The sequence below is a fragment of the Schistocerca serialis genome, chromosome 4 (assembly GCF_023864345.2).
Source record: "Schistocerca serialis cubense isolate TAMUIC-IGC-003099 chromosome 4, iqSchSeri2.2, whole genome shotgun sequence".
Taxonomy (NCBI): domain Eukaryota; kingdom Metazoa; phylum Arthropoda; class Insecta; order Orthoptera; family Acrididae; genus Schistocerca; species Schistocerca serialis.
This window is the reverse complement of record NC_064641.1, coordinates 404,137,643-404,160,960: the sequence shown is the minus strand read 5'-3', so window position 1 is coordinate 404,160,960 and position 23,318 is coordinate 404,137,643.

Here is a 23,318-nt window from a genome sequence, read left to right as displayed (position 1 = left end):
TACAAATACCTATATACACTATAAGACAATTTGTTGCTGCTTGCATTGAATGGCAGTCCATTTCCTTATTTACTAATAAACACACAATAATATTTAGAAAAATTACTACACATATTTGCTGCCTATTATTCAGATTTGGGCAGTCCATTTCACACCATTTTATCACATCACCTGTACCACACTTACAATTCTCCTTTGACTATTTATCTGCCCTCTTTGGTTTTTGGCAGTCCCATCGATTATTTGGCTTGCAGCATTTACCCTTTCTTTTCAGCCCTTTTCTCCATACATCTCTACATTTATAATACATTTGGTAATCTGAAGCTCACATAAGTACATTAGCACATTGACATTGGTATACATACATTTACAAAGATATGTTACATATAGAATAAAATAGTTTCAGCATAAGATACAGCACATTTACTGCAGATTGCTTTCTGATTGTACTTAGGTCACTCACTCCTAGGAAGATACAGTTTCAGGTCTACAACGTTTCTTACACCTAAAGGTCTCTTGGATTTAGGGTAGATCAGGTAGTAAGCATTATCGTGTGGAATGTTCTGTATTATATATGGTCCATTACAAATATATTTAAATTTGGAAATTTCATGGTTCAGTTCACTAGATTTTTCGCTGGTTTTTAAAAGAACATAATCTCCAATTTAAAATTTTGAAACTTTCAGGTTTTTATCATGTCGTTTAGATCTAGATTCAGCTTTTTGCTTTGCCCTTTTTCTGACTAATTCTTTCTTTTGACTCAACCCCAAGCTTGTACAAGGTGGAAACTCTAGTTTTTCCTCAATTAAACTTTTACTTCTGCTGCCTAACAAAATTTTTCCGGTGGGAACCCAGTAGATTCAAGACGTAAGATGTTCATGACCTTGGTCGACTGTGACATCGTCCCAAGATACGTTCCTGACCTGTGAACCATTTATATCCGGTGGCTTTCTAGGTTTCTGGAGTTCAAAGTCTTTACTTACTTGAACTCTTTGCAAAATAAACACTGAGTCGTCAGGTGGTTCTTTCTTTCTGTGTTCAGTGTCAACATCTGGGTTTTGTTTTGAAACTTCGTCATCAGTAGGTACAATATCGCAATTAGCTATATTCCCATTATTTTCACTAGTGCCGAAATACTCGTCATCTGAACTATCGTCAGAATCCGACCATTCTGGATCACTTTCAGGTTCTAACATAAAAGCTTTTCTGAGACAGGCACTAAGTTCTTCCTCCGCATTTTCGTCAGACTTTGATTTTAACTCAATATCCTCTTTTGATAAAACGACCTCGTTATCAGCCTTACTCACATCCACTGTTACTTCATATTTAGTGTAATCCTCGTGGACTTCAGTTGCTCTTAGGTAATTACCTGCTCCTTCCCCACGGTGCCTTTCGGTAGCAGCTTGTACTGTTGGCGGATCGTTAACAGAAGTTACTTCCTTGTCAATGATTGGGATATCATCCTCCAATTCCTTCCTATCTTTAACCATCGTCCTATCGGCAGCACGCGTACTTTGCGCGGCGCTATTTACTCTCTCCTCTTTAAATTTGGGCCACGTCACCTTATCGACGTCTCTACTATTTCCTTTTTCACTAATTAACCTCCATGCCTCATATTCCTTCTTAAGCTCCTCCCACTCACATTGCTTGAGGCCCTTGTACAGATCGTCGATCTGCACACGCCAATTACTTACTTCTGCTAATTCATTCTCGCCATTTACTTCATTGCTAACACTGCTAACCGCACCTCTCTGTGTATCCACTGTTCCATCCACCATTTCCTTCGCCACGGAATTACCACTCGTAATGTATTCACCAGGTCTTACGGCAATGTTCGTACCTAATGCTGCCGCATTGCTAGCGGCTTCTCTCTGAACAGCTGTTCTGCTAGGCTGGGCCGTTGCCCTCTGATGCTCCACTCGCCTGTTAACATGTATCGCTCTGCGCGGTGAAGATGAGTCATCTGCGCTCTCACCTGACGCTTGTTTTGCAACAACACGTTGCGTCGTTTCACGCCTATCTCTAAGCTGTCTCATAACTTTACTGTCAGTCCGGTAATGTTTCTTAAATTGGGGCCAGTATGTTCTGTCCGCTTCCGTTTGGCCCACAACGTTCGCGTAAATCAGTTTCCCGCATCGTTATTATTTTGCGCAGTGTACCCTCTACCGCGACCTAGATAACTCCCTCTTCTTCTTCCTCTGCCTCTACCTCTCTGTATCATGTTGACGCGAAACCCATCGCCGTCATTTCTCTCGTCATTATTACGGTTATTCCTGTTACTAAAATTCTGATAATTGGCACGACTTTTGCGCCAATGATCTACGTCTTTGACCCTTTCGAGAAACGCTTGGAAGCTGCGATGATTGCTTTCCACGTACCTCTTCGAATCTTCCGGAAGCTTTTTATATAGCTCCCATATGATTTCAGAATCTCCCTCTTAAGTGTGTCAACTTTCGGTACCAATATTCGCAGAAATCTTTCAAAGAATTCCTGCCCTTGTTATCATGAAGTTTGGCCATGATAAACTCGCGCCACAAATGATCCTGTTTTTGTTCGGACTAGTATTATTTCATAAATTTTTGTTTAAACTCTTCGAACGTCATTATTTCGGTTTTCAAGTTTATTCCCCATCGCTTAGCGTCACCTGCTAAGGCGCTAATTACTATATCTTATCTTGACCAGACAAGTGTTCAGGAAACATCCTCTCGCAATTTTTGATGAAATCCAACGGATGCCATCCATTACGTTTCTTGGTGGGATCGAAGCGCTCCTCACCTTCCAACAGCTTCGTAAGTGGCGCGCCATTACAGATAACACCAGGCCTATCTTTGATTTTACTCTCAAGATCGAAAATTTTGCCTTGGATTTTCGATGTATTTTGTTCACACTTTTGTACACATCCAGTAACTTTTTCGCCTAAATTTCTTTCAGTATCTGAAACTGCCTTTTTCAACTGTGAGGTTCCTTGTTGGCATTCGTTTACGATCTCAGTTTTAAGACCGAAAACTTTTTCGTCTACTTTTGTTTCAACTAGAGGCTCTACTTTCTCTTGGATGTTGAGAATTTCAACATGAAACGTACTATTAATGTCGTCAATTACCCCCTGCATAGTATCCATATTTTTATTAATTGTGTCAATTTCAAACTTCATAGTATTTACCACAGAGCTTAAATTACCCACCTTTTGTTCTACCTGTTCTATATGTTTACTAATTTTAATTCCTTGTTCTTCGACCTGTGCTTTAAGCTGACCAACTTGTGTTTTAAGCTGCTCGTCAACTTGTGTTTTAAGCTGATTGTTCTGTGTTTTGAGCTGCTCGGCAACGTGTGTTTCAAGCTGATTATTCTGTGTTTTGAGCTGCTCGGCAACGTCTGTTTTGAGCTGATTATTCTGTGTTTTGAGCTACTTGGCAACGTGTGTTTTGAGCTGCTCACTCTGTCCTGCAATTTGTTTGGTTAATTGTTCAAATAAATCGTTCATGCTTAAAATGTTCACGTTGTTTTGTTCTATGGAATCGGTGTATTCCGATCCTATTTCAAAATTTCCTTTCGATTCTTTCTTTATCTGTGGTGAATCAAACATGTCAGTGGATTCGTTCATGTACCCACTATCATCTACAAAGTCATCCTCTACTTCCAGTTTTATTCCTTGCTGTGTTCGAGGCGATCTCGACATTTCAATCTGTTTTCGTTAACATGTTCGTGATGTTGTATGTACGCCAATTGTCTTCCACTAACGCCATCTGTTATCTGGCCGCGTACACTCCTGTCATTCCCAGCCGCATCTTTCATTACGCTTGACACATCTACTATGTCTACGTTCTTGTCCATACTGAACGCAGATTACACCTCACTACCGTACTTGACGTTCACTGCTGTTTACTTCACTGAATATTATTGCGATTCGTGCCACTGAACATCCACTGTTCGGTATTCACGTTAATTTGTGACCGACAACAACTGGATGTCCTGTCACCGGGAGCCACTTGTATCGTGTGCGTGGGGCACACAATACTCATTAAAGCCTGTACTATAGTAAGTGAGTGGGGTTCACCTTACGAGACAGGATTTTTGTATATATATTGAGCGCGTGTACCTGAATGGTGGCAAATCAGACTTACACCCACTCTGTAATAACAATGGTACATCAAATAAGTCCGAAATACAACTACACGTCAGGACGGACAAGAAGCCACACAGAAGGCGCTACCAATTTGTTAATAATACGGTCGCCAGCCTAATTAGGCATTAACTGAGTTTCTTCTCTGTACATGTTGATGTATGTTCATGCAAAACAACACGTAGTAACACTGCATAATATAGTAAATTTTAGAACCAGAAAATCTACTGAACTGATAGTTTCACGTTCTGTACTAATATGGAAAAAACCATAAATACATAACACTACACTATAATGTATACTACAAAACTTCGTACTGTCTATTGATCAGATTAAAATCGGGCATAGGTTACCCTAGAAATAGCACTTTCGAGTCACACATACAATGTCAATTTTGATAAAGATAAAACACTGATAAATTTTAGCTATTATATTGACTTTAACTTTTGCTGGTCAAATCAATTTAGAACACTTCAGAATTCTCATGAATAAAAAAAGGGGGGGGGGGAACCCTGAAACTGTTATGATCACTGTATTAAAAAAAATTTGATTACTGAAATCATTATGCGCTCAAGATTTCCAGTATATGAGTTACTACCCTTTTTATCTTATTTCCTGCTTATTTAAATACCTTTTTATCTGTTTCGATATAATTAAACTTCATTACTAAATCAATATTAAAGTTATCTTCCAACTTTGTCAGGCCTTCGTTATTCATTTACTGGATCATTAACAAAACAGTTCTTTAAACACCATTCTAACATAGTTAGGTCTGCAAGTAATTATTATTAACACAAAATTTAATGTTTCATTTCGGGACACTCGGATTGCACAACATTTGGAAAGGACCCTATCTAGGTTAGTTGTGAGGATAGTTAAATGATAGGAAAGTTCTGGTAAAATTTAAGTTATTATTGCATAAGTCATTCTCTGGTCCATGCGAATACAGTACTAAAAGTTTCAACCTGCTTTTATCGATGCGGCAGTTGGCAGGCGGCGAGATGGCGAGGCACAGAGCACACATACAACCACAGCTATGGCTCTTGACGTATCGGCACTTTAATTCTTCTTAGCGTCGCAATACTTTTCCGTTTAGTGCCTATTGAATTTTGCCATGCTGTATGGGCATTGGAACGGCATACCCGAGGGTCAATGAAACTACGTCTTCCAGGAGAGCCTCCTCGCTCCAGAAAGTGTTGCTCATACCAATGCAAAACTCCAACTAACAACTGCTGAGCCCGTTGCGCCGTGCAGTGCCCACGTGCATTTTCCCGCGCTCGCCTGCCATCCACCTTTTACCGCTCCCCTTCAGACAGGGTATTCACCCGAGGTTTTGCATTCTACATATCCTAACACATTGCCTACGTATGGACCAGACGCACAGTTACAATTTCAAACATGTTACAACAGTTTCAACATGTGTTACCTTTCAATTCTATTACAATATTGCTTGACAATTGACATAAACATTAATATTAACTTTGAAATTTGTTTACAGTTTTCTTAACACAATGACATGAAATAAAAAAAAAAAAGAAATGAAATCAGAACATTGATTACACTAATTTATCGAAAAATCAGATAGAAAAAGAAATTTACTTATATGTACAATAGTACAGCGTTGTTGTTGTTACATGCTGCTACAGAATGATGTTGATAATTAGTTGGAGAGATAAGATATGGACTGAGGAAGTTCTCTGCAGAATCAGCAATGAAAGCAGCTACAGAAAACACTGACAGGAGGGTGGGATAGTATGACTACATGTGTTAAGACAACACGGAATACTGTTCATGGCAATAGATCGAGCTTACGTAGTAACACTAAAGGAGAAAACATAGATTGTAATACATTCTACAAATAATTAGAGCATAGGGTGCAAGAGCAGCGTCGAGTAGATTTTCTAGCTCTTCAGTTCAGCCTGCTAATTGCATTTATAGTCTCGTCCAGTGACATTATCAGTTTTTCATGGAATGCGCTTCATTTTACACAAAAGGGTCGTTTAACATTTCATCAGTGCAATCGGTTATACAGCGCCAATTCAGGTTAACATATCAGAACCCATGCAGTCCACTCCTTGCGAAGTAATCCTGGTTATCGACGCTATGCAGTTTACATTTACTAGCGAGTGAGTACACAAGGAAGGAAATCCCGAAGGCATACGATGGTTTTTGAAGTAAACAAGACGTTGGGGGCCTACTATGTCCGGGTGTAATACGATTTACTGTTAATGGAAGACGCTGCACCAGAAACTACGAAGTGTCTTCATGATGCAGCTGACAATGTAGGAAACGGACTGTCTACACAAAGTAAGACGTGAGTAATTAGTCTGATAATTGCTGAATAATCTAAGAGCTAAATTTATGGAGTCTGTGAAGTACACTATGTTTCTTGTATAATTTTTGCTTCTGAATGCCAGCGTAAGTCCCAAAATATATCGTTCCTTACCTCGTGTCGTATTGCGAATAACACTGTGGTTGAGTGGTACAACATCTCGCATTAAGATTTGTATCTAATCCGACTACATATAAACATCGATTAACATTAATTATCTTTCATTGAAATGATCCACTTCTAAAAACGGGAAAAGAAAACAGAGTATATCCTAAGAGAGTACTTGCGATGTTACGTATACGTATACGTAATAAGTAGCGTTCCACAATTTTTTCTCAAAACGTATTTATTGTTAAGGGTCAGAATTTGGTGACAATATATATCAACATGTCTTGTCCACAACCAATTTTTCTACGTAGTCTTCATCACGTTCTATGGCCGTTCACCAACGTTGTGGAAGAGCATGTATTCCCGGCTGGTAAAAGCTCTTGTCGTGTAGGCTTGGCCATGTTTCCACTGTATGACTGACACAATCGTGATCTTGAAAGTGTATTCCCTGTAGAGAATCTCTAAGCGGCCCAAAGAGATGGAAGTCCGGGGTTGCCAGGTCTGGACTTCAGGGTGAGACAGGCAATGATGTCCAACGCAATTAGGCAATGCGTTACGGGGTTCTCAGACTTTGTGGGCGTGCATAATCGTGTTGGATCAAGATATCTGCTGGGTTCTTGTCCGACAGAACACGTCGGAAATAGTTCTTGAGTTTTTTCAGAGTCTTCACGTATGCCTCTGAATTGATGGTTGACCCTCTTGGCATCACATCCACAAGAATGACGCCGTCACAATCCCATAAGACTGTCACCATGACTTTTACGGCAGATGGGGTTGTCTTGAATGTCTTCTTTTGTGGTGAATGAGGATGATGCCACTCCATGGACTGCCTTTTTGTTTCTGGTGCAAAATGATACACCCAGCTTTCGTCCCCCATAACGAACCGTGACAGAAAAGCCTCTCCGGCGGTCTCAAAACACCCCAACATTTCAGATGAATTCCTTTTCTTTGAATCCTGTGGTCCGCTTTGAGCATTTGTGGAACCCATTGTGAGCACTCTTTGAATATCGGACAGTCTCGATCATTGCAGACACACTTTCAATGCTCACCGACAACTGTGGAGCCAATTTTCGAGTTGTGATACGCCGGTTGGCACGATTCAGAATGTCGGGAGCAGTGGCTCATCAAGGAGCTCTGTTTCTGCATTTCCTGAGACTGTAACTTTCTTTACCAATCGCCCAACTGCACTCCTATATAATGCTGCATCGCCATACACCACACACAAACGTTTATAGATGTTGACCACTGTTTCTTTTTCTACATACAAGAATTCAGTAACAACACGCTGCTTGGAATGTGAGTCGTATGTAGACGCCATTTTGACGCTGTACTACGGCTCTGCCATCTGCCAGAACGGTTCTAAACTTCGCCGGTGCTCAGAACAAACATCCAATGTGAAGCACCAATAAGGACGTTTGTCTTTGTAGATTAATGGCTTTTTTTAACAAAAAATGTGGGGTATTACTTATTGAACAACCCTCGTACTAGATCACTTCCCAGCAGTAATAATATTTTGCACAAAATTTTGCAACATAAAACGATAATGATACACAACGTTTTCGATAAAAGTAATTTAATGTAATGAATGTCAAAATATTGCATTAAGGTATAGGTTCTTTGACGAAAGGACAGGAATTATTATTTATAATGCCGTTTGCCCATCTCTTTTTGCATCTGCTTGTGATTTGAAATTGATCTCTCACCATGTCACCATTCATCTGTCTGCGAAAGTATCTCTCAAGCTTGTGCATGACTCTGAAAAATCTAAATCGTTGTTTATGTAGCGTGGGATATGTGGGACGACTTTCTTCTAGAATCCACCTGCAGTGACAGTTATTCGGACTCGCCTACAGTTTCAGAGAGCAAAAAGAGCATTGTAGCGAGCAGAAGTATTCAAGAAAGGAGTTTTTATAACTGAATGCGGTTACAACCTATTGGAAGGTCTCTTAACTAAGCAGAGAAATATTTACATATGGAAATTTTGCACCCGCATCGCTAACTATCATGAACAGATATCCGAATGTATATAAGAGGTAAAACACTAACAGTGGAAAGATGAATACAAATTTCTGATCCAAAAAGTGTACCATTTTACTAAACTTGTCTTAGCTAATCACCAAAGTTATTCTTTGAATATACGTATCGCGAACTTCAAATTGTTACCGGGTCTGAAAGTATAGGGTATATGCTCAATACTACATTAACATCTCTGTATGATTAAAAAAAAAGTTTCTGTACTATGAAATACCATATCAATCTTCTCCATTATGCCAAGTTAAACACCGAAATTTTGTAAACTCCTTCTTGGATTAACGATCTGGAAAATATTTGTTTACAGCGGTAGCAATTTTTATTTAATCCCCGGTGGCGACCATGGTAACTGAAGCACTATTTTAATTAACGTGATTGCTCACAGAAATATTTTACCTGGTAAACGACTCATCAGACGCAGCTATACAGGCATTTTCTACCCTAATCTGACGGTCTTTAAAAATACTAATTCTAATTAGAGTGGAAAGCAGACGAATAATATCTGAATTTTTTGCATTCGGTGTTTCAGAATTTTAATGATCAAATACAATTAGACAGCCTCTTTCGATTACTCCTATAGTTACACAAAGAAATACATATAAATATATATTATACGGTGGAATTGTCAAGCCTAAACGATCAATGTCTTGCAAGGATTATTTTTATACCTGGATGCTATTTTTTAAACACTAGAGAGACAGTGTATCTTCTTCTAATGTTGTGAAACACACACACACACATCTCGAAAGATATACTGAAATTATTCGTCCACAGTCTTGAACGTATGTGCTTTGACGTAAGGACTGCGTCCTGAGATTGCTATATTATCTCACTTTGTAACTACACTCCTGGAAATTGAAATAAGAACAACGTGAATTCATTGTCCCAGGAAGGGGAAACTTTATTGACACATTCCTGGGGTCAGATACATCACATGATCACACTGACAGAACCACAGGCACATAGACACAGGCAACAGAGCATGCACAATGTCGGCACTAGTACAGTGTATATCCACCTTTCGCAGCAATGCAGGCTGCTATTCTCCCATGGAGACGATCGTAGAGATGCTGGATGTAGTCCTGTGGAACGGCTTGCCATGCCATTTCCATCTGGCGCCTCAGTTGGACCAGCGTTCGTGCTGGACGTGCAGACCGCGTGAGACGACGCTTCATCCAGTCCCAAACATGCTCAATGGGGGACAGATCCGGAGATCTTGCTGGCCAGGGTAGTTGACTTACACCTTCCAGAGCACGTTGGGTGGCACGGGATACATGCGGACGTGCATTGTCATGTTGGAACAGCAAGTTCCCTTGCCGGTCTAGGAATGGTAGAACGATGGGTTCGATGACGGTTTGGATGTACCGTGCACTATTCAGTGTCCCCTCAACGATCACCAGTGGTGTACAGCCAGTGTAGGAGATCGCTCCCCACACCATGATGCCGGGTGTTGGCCCTGTGTGCCTCGGTCGTATGCAGTCCTGATTGTGGCGCTCACCTGCACGGCGCCAAACACGCATACGACCATCATTGGCACCAAGGCAGAAGCGACTCTCATCGCTGAAGACGACACGTCTCCATTCGTCCCTCCATTCACGCCTGTCGCGACACCACTGGAGGCGGGCTGCATGATGTTGGGGCGTGAGCGGAAGACGGCCTAACGGTGTGCGGGACCGTAGCCCAGCTTCATGGAGACGGTTGCGAATGGTCCTCGCCGATACCCCAGGAGCAACAGTGTCCCTAATTTACTGGGAAGTGGCGGTGCGGTCCCCTACGGCACTGCGTAGGATCCTACGGTCTTGGCGTACATCCGTGCGTCACTGCGGTCCGGTCCCAGGTCGACGGGCACGTGCACCTTCCGCCGACCACTGGCGACAACATCGATGTACTGTGGAGACCTCACGCCCCACGTGTTGAGCAATTCGGCGGTACGTCCACCCGGCCTCCCTCATGCCCACTATACGCCCTCGCTCAAAGTCCGTCAACTGCACATACGGTTCACGTCCACGCTGTCGCGGCATGCTACCAGTGTTAAAAACTGCGATGGAGCTCCGTATGCCACGGCAAACTGGCTGACACTGACGGCGGCGGTGCACAAATGCTGCGCAGCTAGCGCCATTCGACGGCCAACACCGCGGTTCCTGGTGTGTCCTCTGTGCCGTGCGTGTGATCATTGCTTGTACAGCCCTCTCGCAGTGTCCGGAGCAAGTATGGTGGGTCTGACACACCGGTGTCAATGTGTTCTTTTTTCCATTTCCAGGAGTGTATTTCGCTGTAATGATGAGGATATTCAGTTTACTTCTTAGTAGTAACATAATTTAGTTTCCTCCAGGGTTGTAAGCTAATTATGTCTGATAAAGGTAAGATGCTCTTTGAGGCACTATCTTCTCAAAGACATATTTTCGGAATGTGAAATGGCGGAAGTCGAGGTAAAGTCAAATAACCAGAAAATTGTATGCATCTTGTTTCATATGGGAATTTAAACTCTTATGGGAGGAAAGGATGCTCTTTTAGACATTATACTAAATGAAAAATTGTTTTCACGATCCAGCGATTGGCCAAACTGGTGTATTAGAATGGGAGGAAAGCAAATATTTATCATGCTGTAGTTAACGTTATATGAAGACAATCATGAATTAAAAGCAGCTTCAGAGGAAACTATGAAGTTTATGAAATGGAGTAGAGAATGATGATTGAGAACGAGAAACTAGACAGGATGAACTCTTCGGGAATTAAGTCCTCAGTCTCTTTCAATTAATTAGATAACTGTTAATGTCCTTGATAAAAGAAGAGGAGACGTGTGGTAAATGAGATGGAGATTCCTGTTGAAACGATCCCTTCATTTAACGATATGTTAGTAACTACCGAATACCTAGAATGATCAATTAAAACAAGAGTAACTACTCTCGAAACGGTGACAAAAAACAAGACAACAACTTCTTACGAAGGAAACTGGACTGTTGTTCTGATGTTGTGGTCGTCAGTCCAGATACTGGTTTCATGCAACCCTCCACGCTACTGTATCCTGTGCAAGCTTCTTCAACTCCAAGTATTTACTTCAACCTACATCCTTCTGAATCTGCTTAGTGTATTTACCTCTTGGTCTCACTCTACGATTCTTATCCTCAACACTAAATATGTGATCTCTTGATGCCTCAGAACATGTCCTACCAAGCGATTCCTTTTCTAGTCAAGTTGTGCCACAAATTCTTCTCCCCCCCCCCCCCCCCCCTCCTCCAAACCTGTTCAGCACCTCCTCCTTAGTTCCCTGATTGTTGTTGTTGTTGTTGTGGTCTTCAGTTCTGAGACTGGTTTGATGCAGCTCTCCATGCTACTCTATCCTGTGCAAGCTTCTTCATCTCCCAGTACCTACTGCAACCTACATCCTTCTGAATCTGCTTAGTGTATTCATCTCTTGGTCTCCCCCTATGATTTTTACCCTCCACGCTGCCCTACAATACTAAATTGGTGATCCCTTGATGCCTCAGAACATGTCCTACCAACCGATCCCTTCTTCTGGTCAAGTTGTGCCACAAACTTTTCTTCTCCCCAATCCTATTCAGTACTTCCTCATTAGTTATGTGATCTACTCATCTAATCTTCAGCATTCTTCTGTAGCACCACATTTCAAAAGCTTCTATTCTCTTCTTGTCCAAACTATTTACCGTCCATGTTTCACTTCCATACATGGCTACACTCCATACAAATACTTTCAGAAATAACTTTCTGACACTTAAATCTATACTCGATGTTAACAAATTTCTCTTCTTCAGAAACGCTTTCCTTGCCATTGCCAGTCTACATTTTATATCCTCTCTACTTCGTCCATTATCAGTTATTTTGCTCCCCAAATAGCAAAACTCCTTTACTACTTTAAGTGTCTCATTTCCTAATCTAATACCCTCAGCATCACCCGACTTAACTCGACTACATTCCATTATCCTCGTTTTGCTTTTGTTGATGTTCATCTTATATCCTCCCTTCAAGACACCATCCATTACGTTCAACTGCTCTTCCAAGTCCTTTGCTGTCTCTGACAGAATTACAATGTCATCGGCGAACCTCAAAGTTTTTATTTCTTCTCCATGGATTTTAATACCTACTCCAAATTTTTCTTTTGTTTCCTTTACTGCTTGCTCAATATAGAGATTGAATAACATCGGGGAGAGGCTACAACCCTGTCTTACTCCCTTCCCAACCACTGCTTCCCTTTCATGTCCATCAACTCTTATAACTGCCATCTGGTTTCTGTACAAGTTGTAAATAGCCTTTCGCTCCCTGTATTTTACCCCTGCCACCTTTAGAATTTGAAAGAGAGTATTCCAGTCAACATTGTCAAAAGCTTTCTCTAAGTCTACAAATGCTAGAAACGTAGGTTTGCCTTTCCTTAATCTTTCTTCTAAGATAAGTCGTAAGGTCAGTATTGCCTCACGTGTTCCAGTATTTCTACGGAATCCAAACTGATCTTCCTCGAGGTCGGCTTCTACTAGTTTTTCCATTCGTCTGTAAAGAATTCGTGTTAGTACTTTGCAGCTGTGGCTTATTAAACTGATTGTTCGGTAATTTTCACATCTGTCAACACCTGCTTTCTTTGGGATTGGAATTATTATATTCTTCTTGAAGTCTGAGGGTATTTCGCCTGTTTCATACATCTTGCTCACCAGATGGTAGAGATTTGTCAGGACTGGCTCTCCCAAGGCCGTCAGTAGTTCCAATGGAATGTTGTCTACTCCGTGGGCCTTGTTTCGACTCAGGTCCTTCAGTGCTCTGTCAAACTCTTCACGCTGTATCGTATCTTCCATTTCATCTTCATCTACATCCTCTTCCATTTCCATAATATTGTCCCCAAGTGCATCGCCCTTGTATAGACTCTCTATATACTCCTTCCACCTTTCTGCTTTCCCTTCTTTGCTTAGAACTGGGTTTCCATCTGAGCTCTTGATGTTCATACATGTGGTTCTCTTATCTCCAAAGGTCTCTTTAATTTTCCTGTAGGCAGTATCTATCTTACCCCTAGTGAGATAAGCCTCTACATCCTTACATTTGTCCTCTAGCCATCCCTGCTTAGCCATTTTGCACTTCCTGTCGATTTCATTTTTGAGACGTTTGTATTCCTTTTTGCCTGCTTCATTTACAGCATTTTTATATTTTCTCCTTTCATCAATTAAATTCAATATTTCTTCTGTTACCCAAGGAGTTCTACTAACCCTCTTCTTTTTACCTACTTGATCGTCTGCTGCCTTCACTACTTCATCCCTCAGAGCTACCCATTCTTCTTCTACTGTATTTCTTTCCCCCATTCCTTTCAATTGTTCCCTTATGCTCTCCCTGAAACTCTGTACAACCTCTGGTTCTTTCAGTTTATCCAGGTCCCATCTCCTTAAATTCCCACCTTTTTGCAGTTTCTTCAGTTTTAATCTACAGGTCATAACCAATAGATTGTGGTCAGAGTCCACATCTGCCCTGGAAATGTCTCACAAATTAAAACCTCGTTCCTAAATCTCTGTCTTACCATTATATAATCTATCTGATACCTTTTAGTATCTCCAGGGTTCTTCCATGTATACAACCTTCTATCATGATTCTTAAACCAAGTGTTAGCTATGATTATGTTGTGCTCCCTGATATACCCATCTAATCTTCAGCAATCACCTATAGCACAACATTTCGAATGCTCCTATTCTCTTCTTGAATAACTATTTATCGTCAATGTTTTACTTCCATACATGGCCACACTCCATACAAATACTTTCATAAAAGATTTTCTGACACTTAAATCTGTACTTGATGCTAATAAATTACTCTTCTTCTGAAACGCTTTCTCTGCCATTGGCAGTCTGCATTTTATATCCTCTCTACTTCGACCATCATTAGTTATTTTGCTCCCCAAATAGCAAAATTCATCTACTGCTTTAAGTGTCTCATTTCCTAATCTAATACCCTCAGCATCATCTAATTTAATTCGACTACATTCCATTACCTTCATTTTGCTTTTGTTGATGTTCATCTTATATCCTCCTTTCAAGACATTGTTCATTCCGCTCAACTGCTCTTCCAGGTCCTTTCCTGTTTCTGACAGGATAACAATGTCATCGGCAAACCTCAATGTTTTTATTTCTTCACCATGGATTTTAATTCATACTCCAAATTTTCCTTTTTTTTCTTTACTGCTTGCTCAATATACAGATTGAATACCATCGGTGTTGCTGCAATCTTGTCTAACTTCATTCCCAACCAATGCTTCCCTTTCATGCCCCTCGACTCATACTTTCGGCACGAATTTTAAATAGCTTTTCGCACCCTGTATTTGTCCCCAGCCATCTTCGGAATTTGAAAGAGAGTATTCCAATCAATTTTGTCAAAAGCATTTTGTAAGTCTACAGATGCTAGAAACGTAGGTTTGCCTTTACTTAATTTATTTTCTAAGATAAGTCGTTGGGTCAGTATTGCCTCACGTTTTCTAACACTTCTGTGGAATCCAAACTCATCCTCCCCGAGGTCGGATTCTACCAGTTTTCCCATTCGTCTCTAAACAATTCAGCCGCAACTTATTAAACTGATAGTTCGGTAATTTCCACACCTGCTTTCTTTGGAATTAAAGTTATCATGTTCTTCTTTAAGTCTGAGTGTATTTCACCGTTCTCATACATTTTGTTCACCAGATTGTAGAGTTTTGTCGGGGCTGGGTCTCCCAAGGGTATCAGTAGTTCTAATGGAATGTTGTCTACTCCCGGGGCCTTGATTCGACTTACGTCTTCCAGTGAACTGTCAGATTCTTCACGCAGTATCATATCTCCCATTTCCTCTTCATCTACGTCCTCTTCCATTTCCATAATATCGCCCTCAAGTGCATTATCCTTGTGTAGACCCTCTATATACTCCTTCCACCTTTCCGCTTTCCCTTCTTTGCTTGGAACTGGTTTTCCATCTGAGCTGTTGATATTCATACAAGTGGTTCTCTTTTCTCCAAAGGTCTCTTTAATTTTTCTGTAGGCAGATCTATCTTACCCTAAGTGATATATGACTCTGCATCCTTACATTTGTCCTCCAGCCATCCTTGCTTAGCCATTTTGCACTTCCTGTCGATCTCATTATTGAGATGTTTGTATTTCTTTTTGCCTACTTCATTTACTGCATTTTTATTTTTTCTCCTTTCATCAGTTAAGTTCGATATCTCTTCTGTTATCCAAGAGTTTCTAGTAACCCCCGTCTTTTTAACTACTTGATCCTGTGCTGCCTTTACTATTTTATCTCTCAAAGCTACCGATTCTTCTTGTACTGTATTTCTTTCCCCCGTTCTTGTCAGTCGTTCCCTAATGCTCTGTCTGAAACACTCTACAACCTCTGGTTCTTTCAGTTTATCCAAATCCCATCTCCTTAAATTCCCACCTTTTTGCAGTTTCTTCAGTCTTAACCTACAGTCTAGAATAGATTGTGGTCAGAGTCCACATTTGCACCTAGAAATATCTTACAATTTAAATCCTGGTTCCTAAATCTCTGTGTTACTATTATATAATCTATCTGAATCCTTCCAGTGTCTCCAGGCCTCTTCCATGTATACAAACTTCTTTCATGATTTTTAAACCGTGTGATACCTATGATTAAGCTATACCCTGTGCTAAATTCTGCCATGCGGTTGCCTCTTTCATTCCTTACCCTCATTTCGTATTCAGCTACAACTTTTCCTTCTCTTCCTTTGCCTACTCTCGAATTCCAGTCCCCCATGACTATTAAATTGTCGTGTCCTTCACTGTCTGAATAATTTCTTTTATCTCATCATACATTTCTTCTATATCTTCGTCATCTGCGGAGCTAGTTGGCATATAAACTTCTACTACTGTGGTAGGCGTGGGCTATGTCTATCTTTCCTACAATAATGCGTTCAATATGAATTCGTAGTAAGTTACCCGAGCTCCTATTTTTTATTCATTATTGAACTCACTCCTGCGTTATCCCTGTTTGATTTTGTATTTATAACCCTGTAATCGCCTGAGCAGAAATCTTGTTCCTCCTGCCATCGAACTTCACTAATTACCACCCTATCTAACTTTAACCTATGCATTTCCCTTCTTAAATTTTCTAACCTACCTACCCGAATAAGGGATCTAACATTCCACCCTCCGACCCGTAGAACGCCAGCTTTCTGTCTCCTGATAATATTACAAGGCCAGATCAGTCAATCCAGACTGTTGGCCCTGCAACTACTTACAAGGCTGCTGTCCGCCTTCAGGAACCACACGTTTGTCTGGCCTCTCAGCAGATACCCATCCTTTGTGCACTTCAGCGACATTGTGAAACGCTGGCAAGGCTTATCTAAAATAATTTTCCAAATATGATAAACTCACATTTAATAATATGTCCGAAAATGTTGTTCTTTTTTGGGGAATTAGACAGGATTTTACAAAATTTTCTAATAAAAGATGTGAGAAGTTTCTTTCACTGATCGCTTCGCACGCATGCACTCCCACAGTTTTTGACTGTATGAAAATCTGCTGAAACAAGCGAAGAAAGCCGCCAGTAGCAGCGTTTCGGCCCCAATTGTGACTTCCGGTAAACTACCGTGGCTGGAGATCACACCTACCTACCAATGAGCATATTCAGTACATGCTTCCAGACTTGCTGCAAGGTGTTTTCCAGTAAATAAGGTGAAGTTTTTGCAGTTTTTATATGGCAGGTCCCCGAAACATTGCAGTGAAATCGCCCTAGTGGCACTTGACGGTTTCTGTGATGACAGATGAGAAAAGGAGGTCAAGTTACATGGATTGCTCGGACCCTGAGCTCAGTCGTTTGATCGATAACATCATCTAACACATGATATGGATGTGACAATTCGTGAGCCAATGATTTAATGTGTATCTAAAACGAAGTGGAAGATATTTTGAACATTTTTATGCGTTTCAGAATTGAGAGCGTAGAAACGTTTTGTGCCAGTTTTATCCAAGAAGTAAACACTATTCACAGGTTGTTTATTTAGACTTCCGATGGAAGCAGCTCGCGCTCTACAGTATTCTCAATCAAAATAAATATGTGTCCGTAAAGACAGGAATCCTTCATCCACAACAGCCGGAAAATCTTGACCCTTTTGCTTCAAATTCCGATCTGACCTTACACAAGAAAATCTGCATGCTGACTACTTATACTCACCCTGACGAGGAAAGTAAAGGACCCAGAAGTCATGGTCGGATATCAATATTGCATTGTTCACCTACACACCATAGGCGGGCATGTAAATGATTACAGCTGCAATTGTCTGCAGTAGGTTGAACGGCTATCAGAGTGACTGGTATTGTGCGTGTTTAGTGCTATTACAAGATCTGGTAGAGCGTATAAGTGGCATGAACAGCTTCAGACCTTGAGTGATCTCTGTAAAGGAAAGGGAGAAGCTGTGTGAGCGTCATCAGCACCTGACAGGGTGTGAAATGGGCCACATTATGGGTCCCTGTTAGTCAGATGATCGTATCGTGCAATATCCTCATTTGTGGGGCACTTGGATGTGGCAGTGGCTCGATATTAAACCTCGTGGGGACGTGGGATGCAGGCATACTTGAGAAGGTTACGCTCGAACGCGTCTGACCATCACAAGGGTGGACTGCCATGTAAAGATATCGTAACCCCTTTCACGACTGCGCCTACCATTCTAGAACGAGCCAGACGCACTAGGGAAATGCCGTCACATACGTAGGCTGCCAATGACACAACAACACAAACGGCTGCATTTGGAGTGTTCTGTGATTAGGAAGCAAGGCTATTGATGGAGGCCGTCACGTTGTGTTAGTGAGGAATCGCGATTCTGCATTTCCTTGGATGAACGTCTTCGGCGAGTATGTCGGTGACCTGGTGATAGGTACATCCCGTGCAAAATTTCGGAACGGCACAGAGGTGTTACTCCAGGCCTCATGGTGTGGAAAGACATCGTATATGACCTTCGTTAACTGTTGAGGGCACTCTGACGGCACAGTGATACGTCATTGAAATCATGTGTCTCCAACTGTTAGCTCTCATGCGACAATATTGTGGTGCTATTGTTCAACGAGACAGTGCTCATTCATACAAGGCAGGTGTCTCTAGGATTTGTCTAAATGACACTGGGAACTCCCACGTCCTGGAAGATCCCCAGATCTGTCCCTAACAGAACATGTCTGCGACTAACTTGGACGTCACGTCCGTCCCAGTCCAGGATAGCAAGGGCCATTTACAACAGTAGTAGGCCACCTTACCTAACGAGAGGATAAAACGGGTTTATTACACCCTTTCCAACGGAATCAGTGCGTGCATCCAGCCAAGAGTGTACATCGTCATACTGATAAGTGTATCCAATCTGACAAGTTCATAAAAATAAATAACTCGATTTCGTGATCTCTGAAATTACATCACGCAACCTCTCAACCCGTCAATCTCCTTTTCGTTTCCTTCTCCCCTTCTGAAAAGTTCACTTTTTTGTAATGGACTGTACTTGCAGACAGTATTCTTCAAGATAACTTATATCGTAAAACGAGCTAGCTCAGGAAGAAATGAAACCATAATCTGAAACTGATAATCACGTCTTAAAAACAAATTCTCACGGTTTAAATTCCCAATGATCCTTCTCTGCGAAGGTTTGCTATCTGTTCTAATCTGATACTTTTGTTTTTCGGCGTCCCTCTTTTTTACAGTTTAAAAAGGGACTGTACCGTTATTTATTGCCACCATTGCATAGGGGATTTCGCCTGGTGTAATCAGGTAAAGTTACATATAGGGAAACGGGTAAAATGAGAGTTTCTGCTTTATTGTTCACAGCTCATCCAGAACTCAGTAAGCAAGCAGGACATAGGTGTAGTCATGTCCACAATTAGTGTACTCCTAGAACAAACTTTTTTCTGTCTTTCCCAAGTAACATAACCTGATATAGACGCATGGGAAGGGAAGTTAGATCTAACGTCTTTTAGATACGAATCCCGTGCCGACAATACGTGTCGCCAAAGAAGGGGCTTTTAGCTAGGAGAAGCGTGAGGCAGACACCACCTGCTTGCGACAGGAGACTGTTCTCCGCTGGTGGCGGAGAGGGGACGTTTTATGAGGCGACCGAGGCCGATACATGTCGATCTGTGTGCACAGCCGTCTCAAGAGCAGCGCCGGCGGCGTTGGGCGACTCTTGTCTCCCGCCTTCTGCACTGCGGGATCAACGTTTTCTTCATACCTGCGAGTGGGCAAGTAAAACTACATGAGAATTCCACACAGCGTGAATTTAATTCTTAGGTGGTGAATGACAGTACACTCGCAGTGTTGTGTATCAACAGGAAATATTTGAGTACAAGCGTAAAAACAGCTAAGTTGACGGTTTTCTTTCCAGACCAGAAGTAGAATCATCTAACTCATTGTTTTGGACCTATTATGACTTCGGTTTCTTGTTACAGTGTTTCGCCGGGCGCCCAAAACGGTAAGAAGTAAATCTCCCGATGGTGATCTAAATTACACAATAACTTGGCACTGTGGGTCGTGCGTGGAGAGCTTGGCTTCATGTTGTGAGGAGACAGGAGTGGCTCACGTACACAGGTACAAATGGTTCAAATGGCTCTGAGCATTATGGGACTTAACAGATGAGGTCATCAGTCCCCTATAACTTAGAACTACTTAAACCTAACTAAGGACATCACACACATCGGTGCCCGAGGAAGGATTCGAACCTGCGACCGTAACTGTCGTGCCGTTCCAGACTGTAGCACCTAGAACCGCGTTTTCTTTTCGAAATGTTGACGATACTGATATTTTCTCAATTTTCTTATGATTTACGTGTTATTAGATACGATTTAAAACTGAAGTAATCAGTGAATAAAACGAGTTTTCCTCACTTTTTAACATTTTACTAAACGTCATAATAATCAAGATTTTTCCATCAGACTTCAGGGATTCTCAAAGTGTTCCGTCAGCGGAAGAGTCTGGGAGCCGCTGTTACAGTGTGACGTCTTGTGTCTGTTTATGGTGTTGATGAGAGAAGAGACAACACATTGAATACTCCTCATGAATAGCAACGAGAGACCACTATATTTAATGTCCCCTTTCGATGGACGGATCGCCGTCAACAGCGTCACAAGCCCTCACTACTTAAGACACTGCGGAGAGGTTTCGCATATAATCCACGATATTAGCTCAAAATCTAGTTTTTACGCCATCACCTCGCCACTCCTTTTCGTTCAAATATTGGAGGTGAAACTATCTTCCGCCACAAAGATATTAACGCTTTAAACGACACAGGTAAATATACAGTGTGCCCCAGTAAGAATGGTCCACATTCGGAGATATGACAAGAGCGATCATTCGATGCAAAAAAGTGTAATGGAAATATATTCTAAAACGCATATCTTAACAGCTATGAGCACTTCATCTTCGATACCGTGAGAAAATGCCTTCTGCTGCAAGGTCTTTGCTTTCCACATTTTAAGAATTGTAAGTACTGACCAAAACAAGAAAAAAATTGAACATTGGCTCTAAAACGCGTAACCTACGAACTACGAATAATTTTTCAGTGCAAGATATGCTCTTCATACGCTGAAGCTCCAAATAAATTGGTGTGGGCATGCGTATTCAAATACAAAGATACGTAAAAAGGCAACAAGAGTCTGCCGCAGATGTTAGATCGGTTACTGTTGCTACAGTGGCAGGTTATCCAGATTTATGTGGATTTAAACGTGGTGTTACATTCAGCGCAAGAGCGATGGGACACAGCATCGCCGAAATAGCGATGAAGTGGGGACTTCCCCTTACGAACATTCCACGAGTGTACCATGAATATCAAGAATATGGAAAAACATCAAATCTCCGAAATCGCTTCGGCTGGAAAAAGATCCTGCAAGAACGGGACCAACGACGATTCAAGTGACAGAAGTGCAACCCTTCCTAAAGTTGCTGCAGATATCAATGCTGGACCATCAACAAGTGTCAGCGTGCGACCCAGTCACCGAAACATCATCGATAAGGGCTTTCGGAGCGGAGGGCCCCCCTTGTACCCTTTATGACAGCACGACACAAAGTTTTAAGCCTCGCCTGGGCCCATCAACAGCGACATTGTACTATTGATAACTGAAAAAATGCTGCCTTATCGGATAAGTCTCATTGCAGATTGTATCGAGCAGATGGGTATGGAGACAACCTCTTGAATCCATGGACCCTGCATGTCAGTAGGGGACTGTACAAGCTGGTGGCGGCTCTGTAATAGTATGGGGCGTATGCAGTTGGACCGATATGTGACCCCTGATACGTCTAGATACGACTCTGACAGGTGACACGTGCGTTAGCAATCTGTATGATCACGTATATCCATTCATGTCCATTGAGCATTCCGACGGACTTGGGCAATTCCAGCAGGAGAATGCGGCACCCCACACGTGCAGAATGGCTACAGGGTGGCTCTAGGAACACTCCTCTAAGTTTAAACACTTCCGCTGGCCACCAAACTCTCCAGACATTATCATTGTTTAGCGTATCTGGGATGCCTGGCAACGTGCTGTTCAGAAGAGACTTCCATTCCCTCGCTCTCTTGGGGATTTATGGACAGCCCTGCAGGGTTCAAGGCGACAGTTCCCTCCAGCACTACTTCAGACAACAGTCGAGTCCACGCCAGGGCTTACTTCTGCCTGCGGTATTACGCAGGTGCACCAGTTTCTTTGGCTCTTCATTGTAGAAGAAATGCTCTTAGCTCTTAAGGTATGGATTACCATCATTAAATATATGGTACTGGTGTTACATTTTTACGCATCAGCAGTGGACAGTCATGACCAACAGGTAAAACCGGAGCAGACGAACTTCATATAACTTTTCATTTATATCCCGTAACCAGACTCTCTCTTTACTTATTGTCGTCGGTTTACAATGTTGACGTAACATTGCAATTTAATATTGAAGCTATAGTCACATGAGCCAAGACCTCATGACCACCTGCGTAAAAGCGTGTTCGTCCACTTTGCGAACGGAGTTATGGGACGTCAGATGTCTTCACGCAGTTAACAGAAATTATGGGCTGGTAGTTTCCAGGGCCAGAACCGGCGCCCAATGGTATCGCATATGTGTTCAGGTCAGGGTTATATGGTGGCCAAACTACCAGTGTGAATTCACTATCGTCTTCCTCAATCCATTGTAGCACGAATTTGGCCGCTGAGCAAGGACATTTAACCCGCTGAAATATATCGTCGCCACCGAGGAAGTCGACATGGATAAAGGGATGCAGTTGCTCTGCAATAGTGTTCGTCCATTCCACAACCGTCATGCTACCCTGAATTACTATCGTAGGCTCAATGGAACCCCACTTGGATGTCACCCATAGGATAATACATCCCCCACAGGCCTTTGTCAAGGGCGTGATGCGTCTTCCGAGCAGGCATTCGACCGGATAACGACCTATCTTGATGTGATCGACGACATTCTGTAACAAGGAACACGACTGCTCCGTACAGGCGGCACGTTTTCATTGACCCACGATCGTAGCTCAGCGATTCGGCGTCCACTGAAATCGTAATGCAGTTCTGTCAACAAGGGAACACGTAGGGTCGTATGACGTGGAGATCCAGGTGTGTTCAACGGTGAGCATCGAAACGCTGAACTCCGTCATCACATCTGCTACAGGTCGCCGCCTATCCTGCTTTACTGAGTTGCTAAGCTTCTGACCACTTTCTGTGATGAGGCGTGGACGTCCAACTCCGCGTGGCCTATTTGTGGTCTCATCAACCTTCTACCACTTCTCATTGATGTTCACTG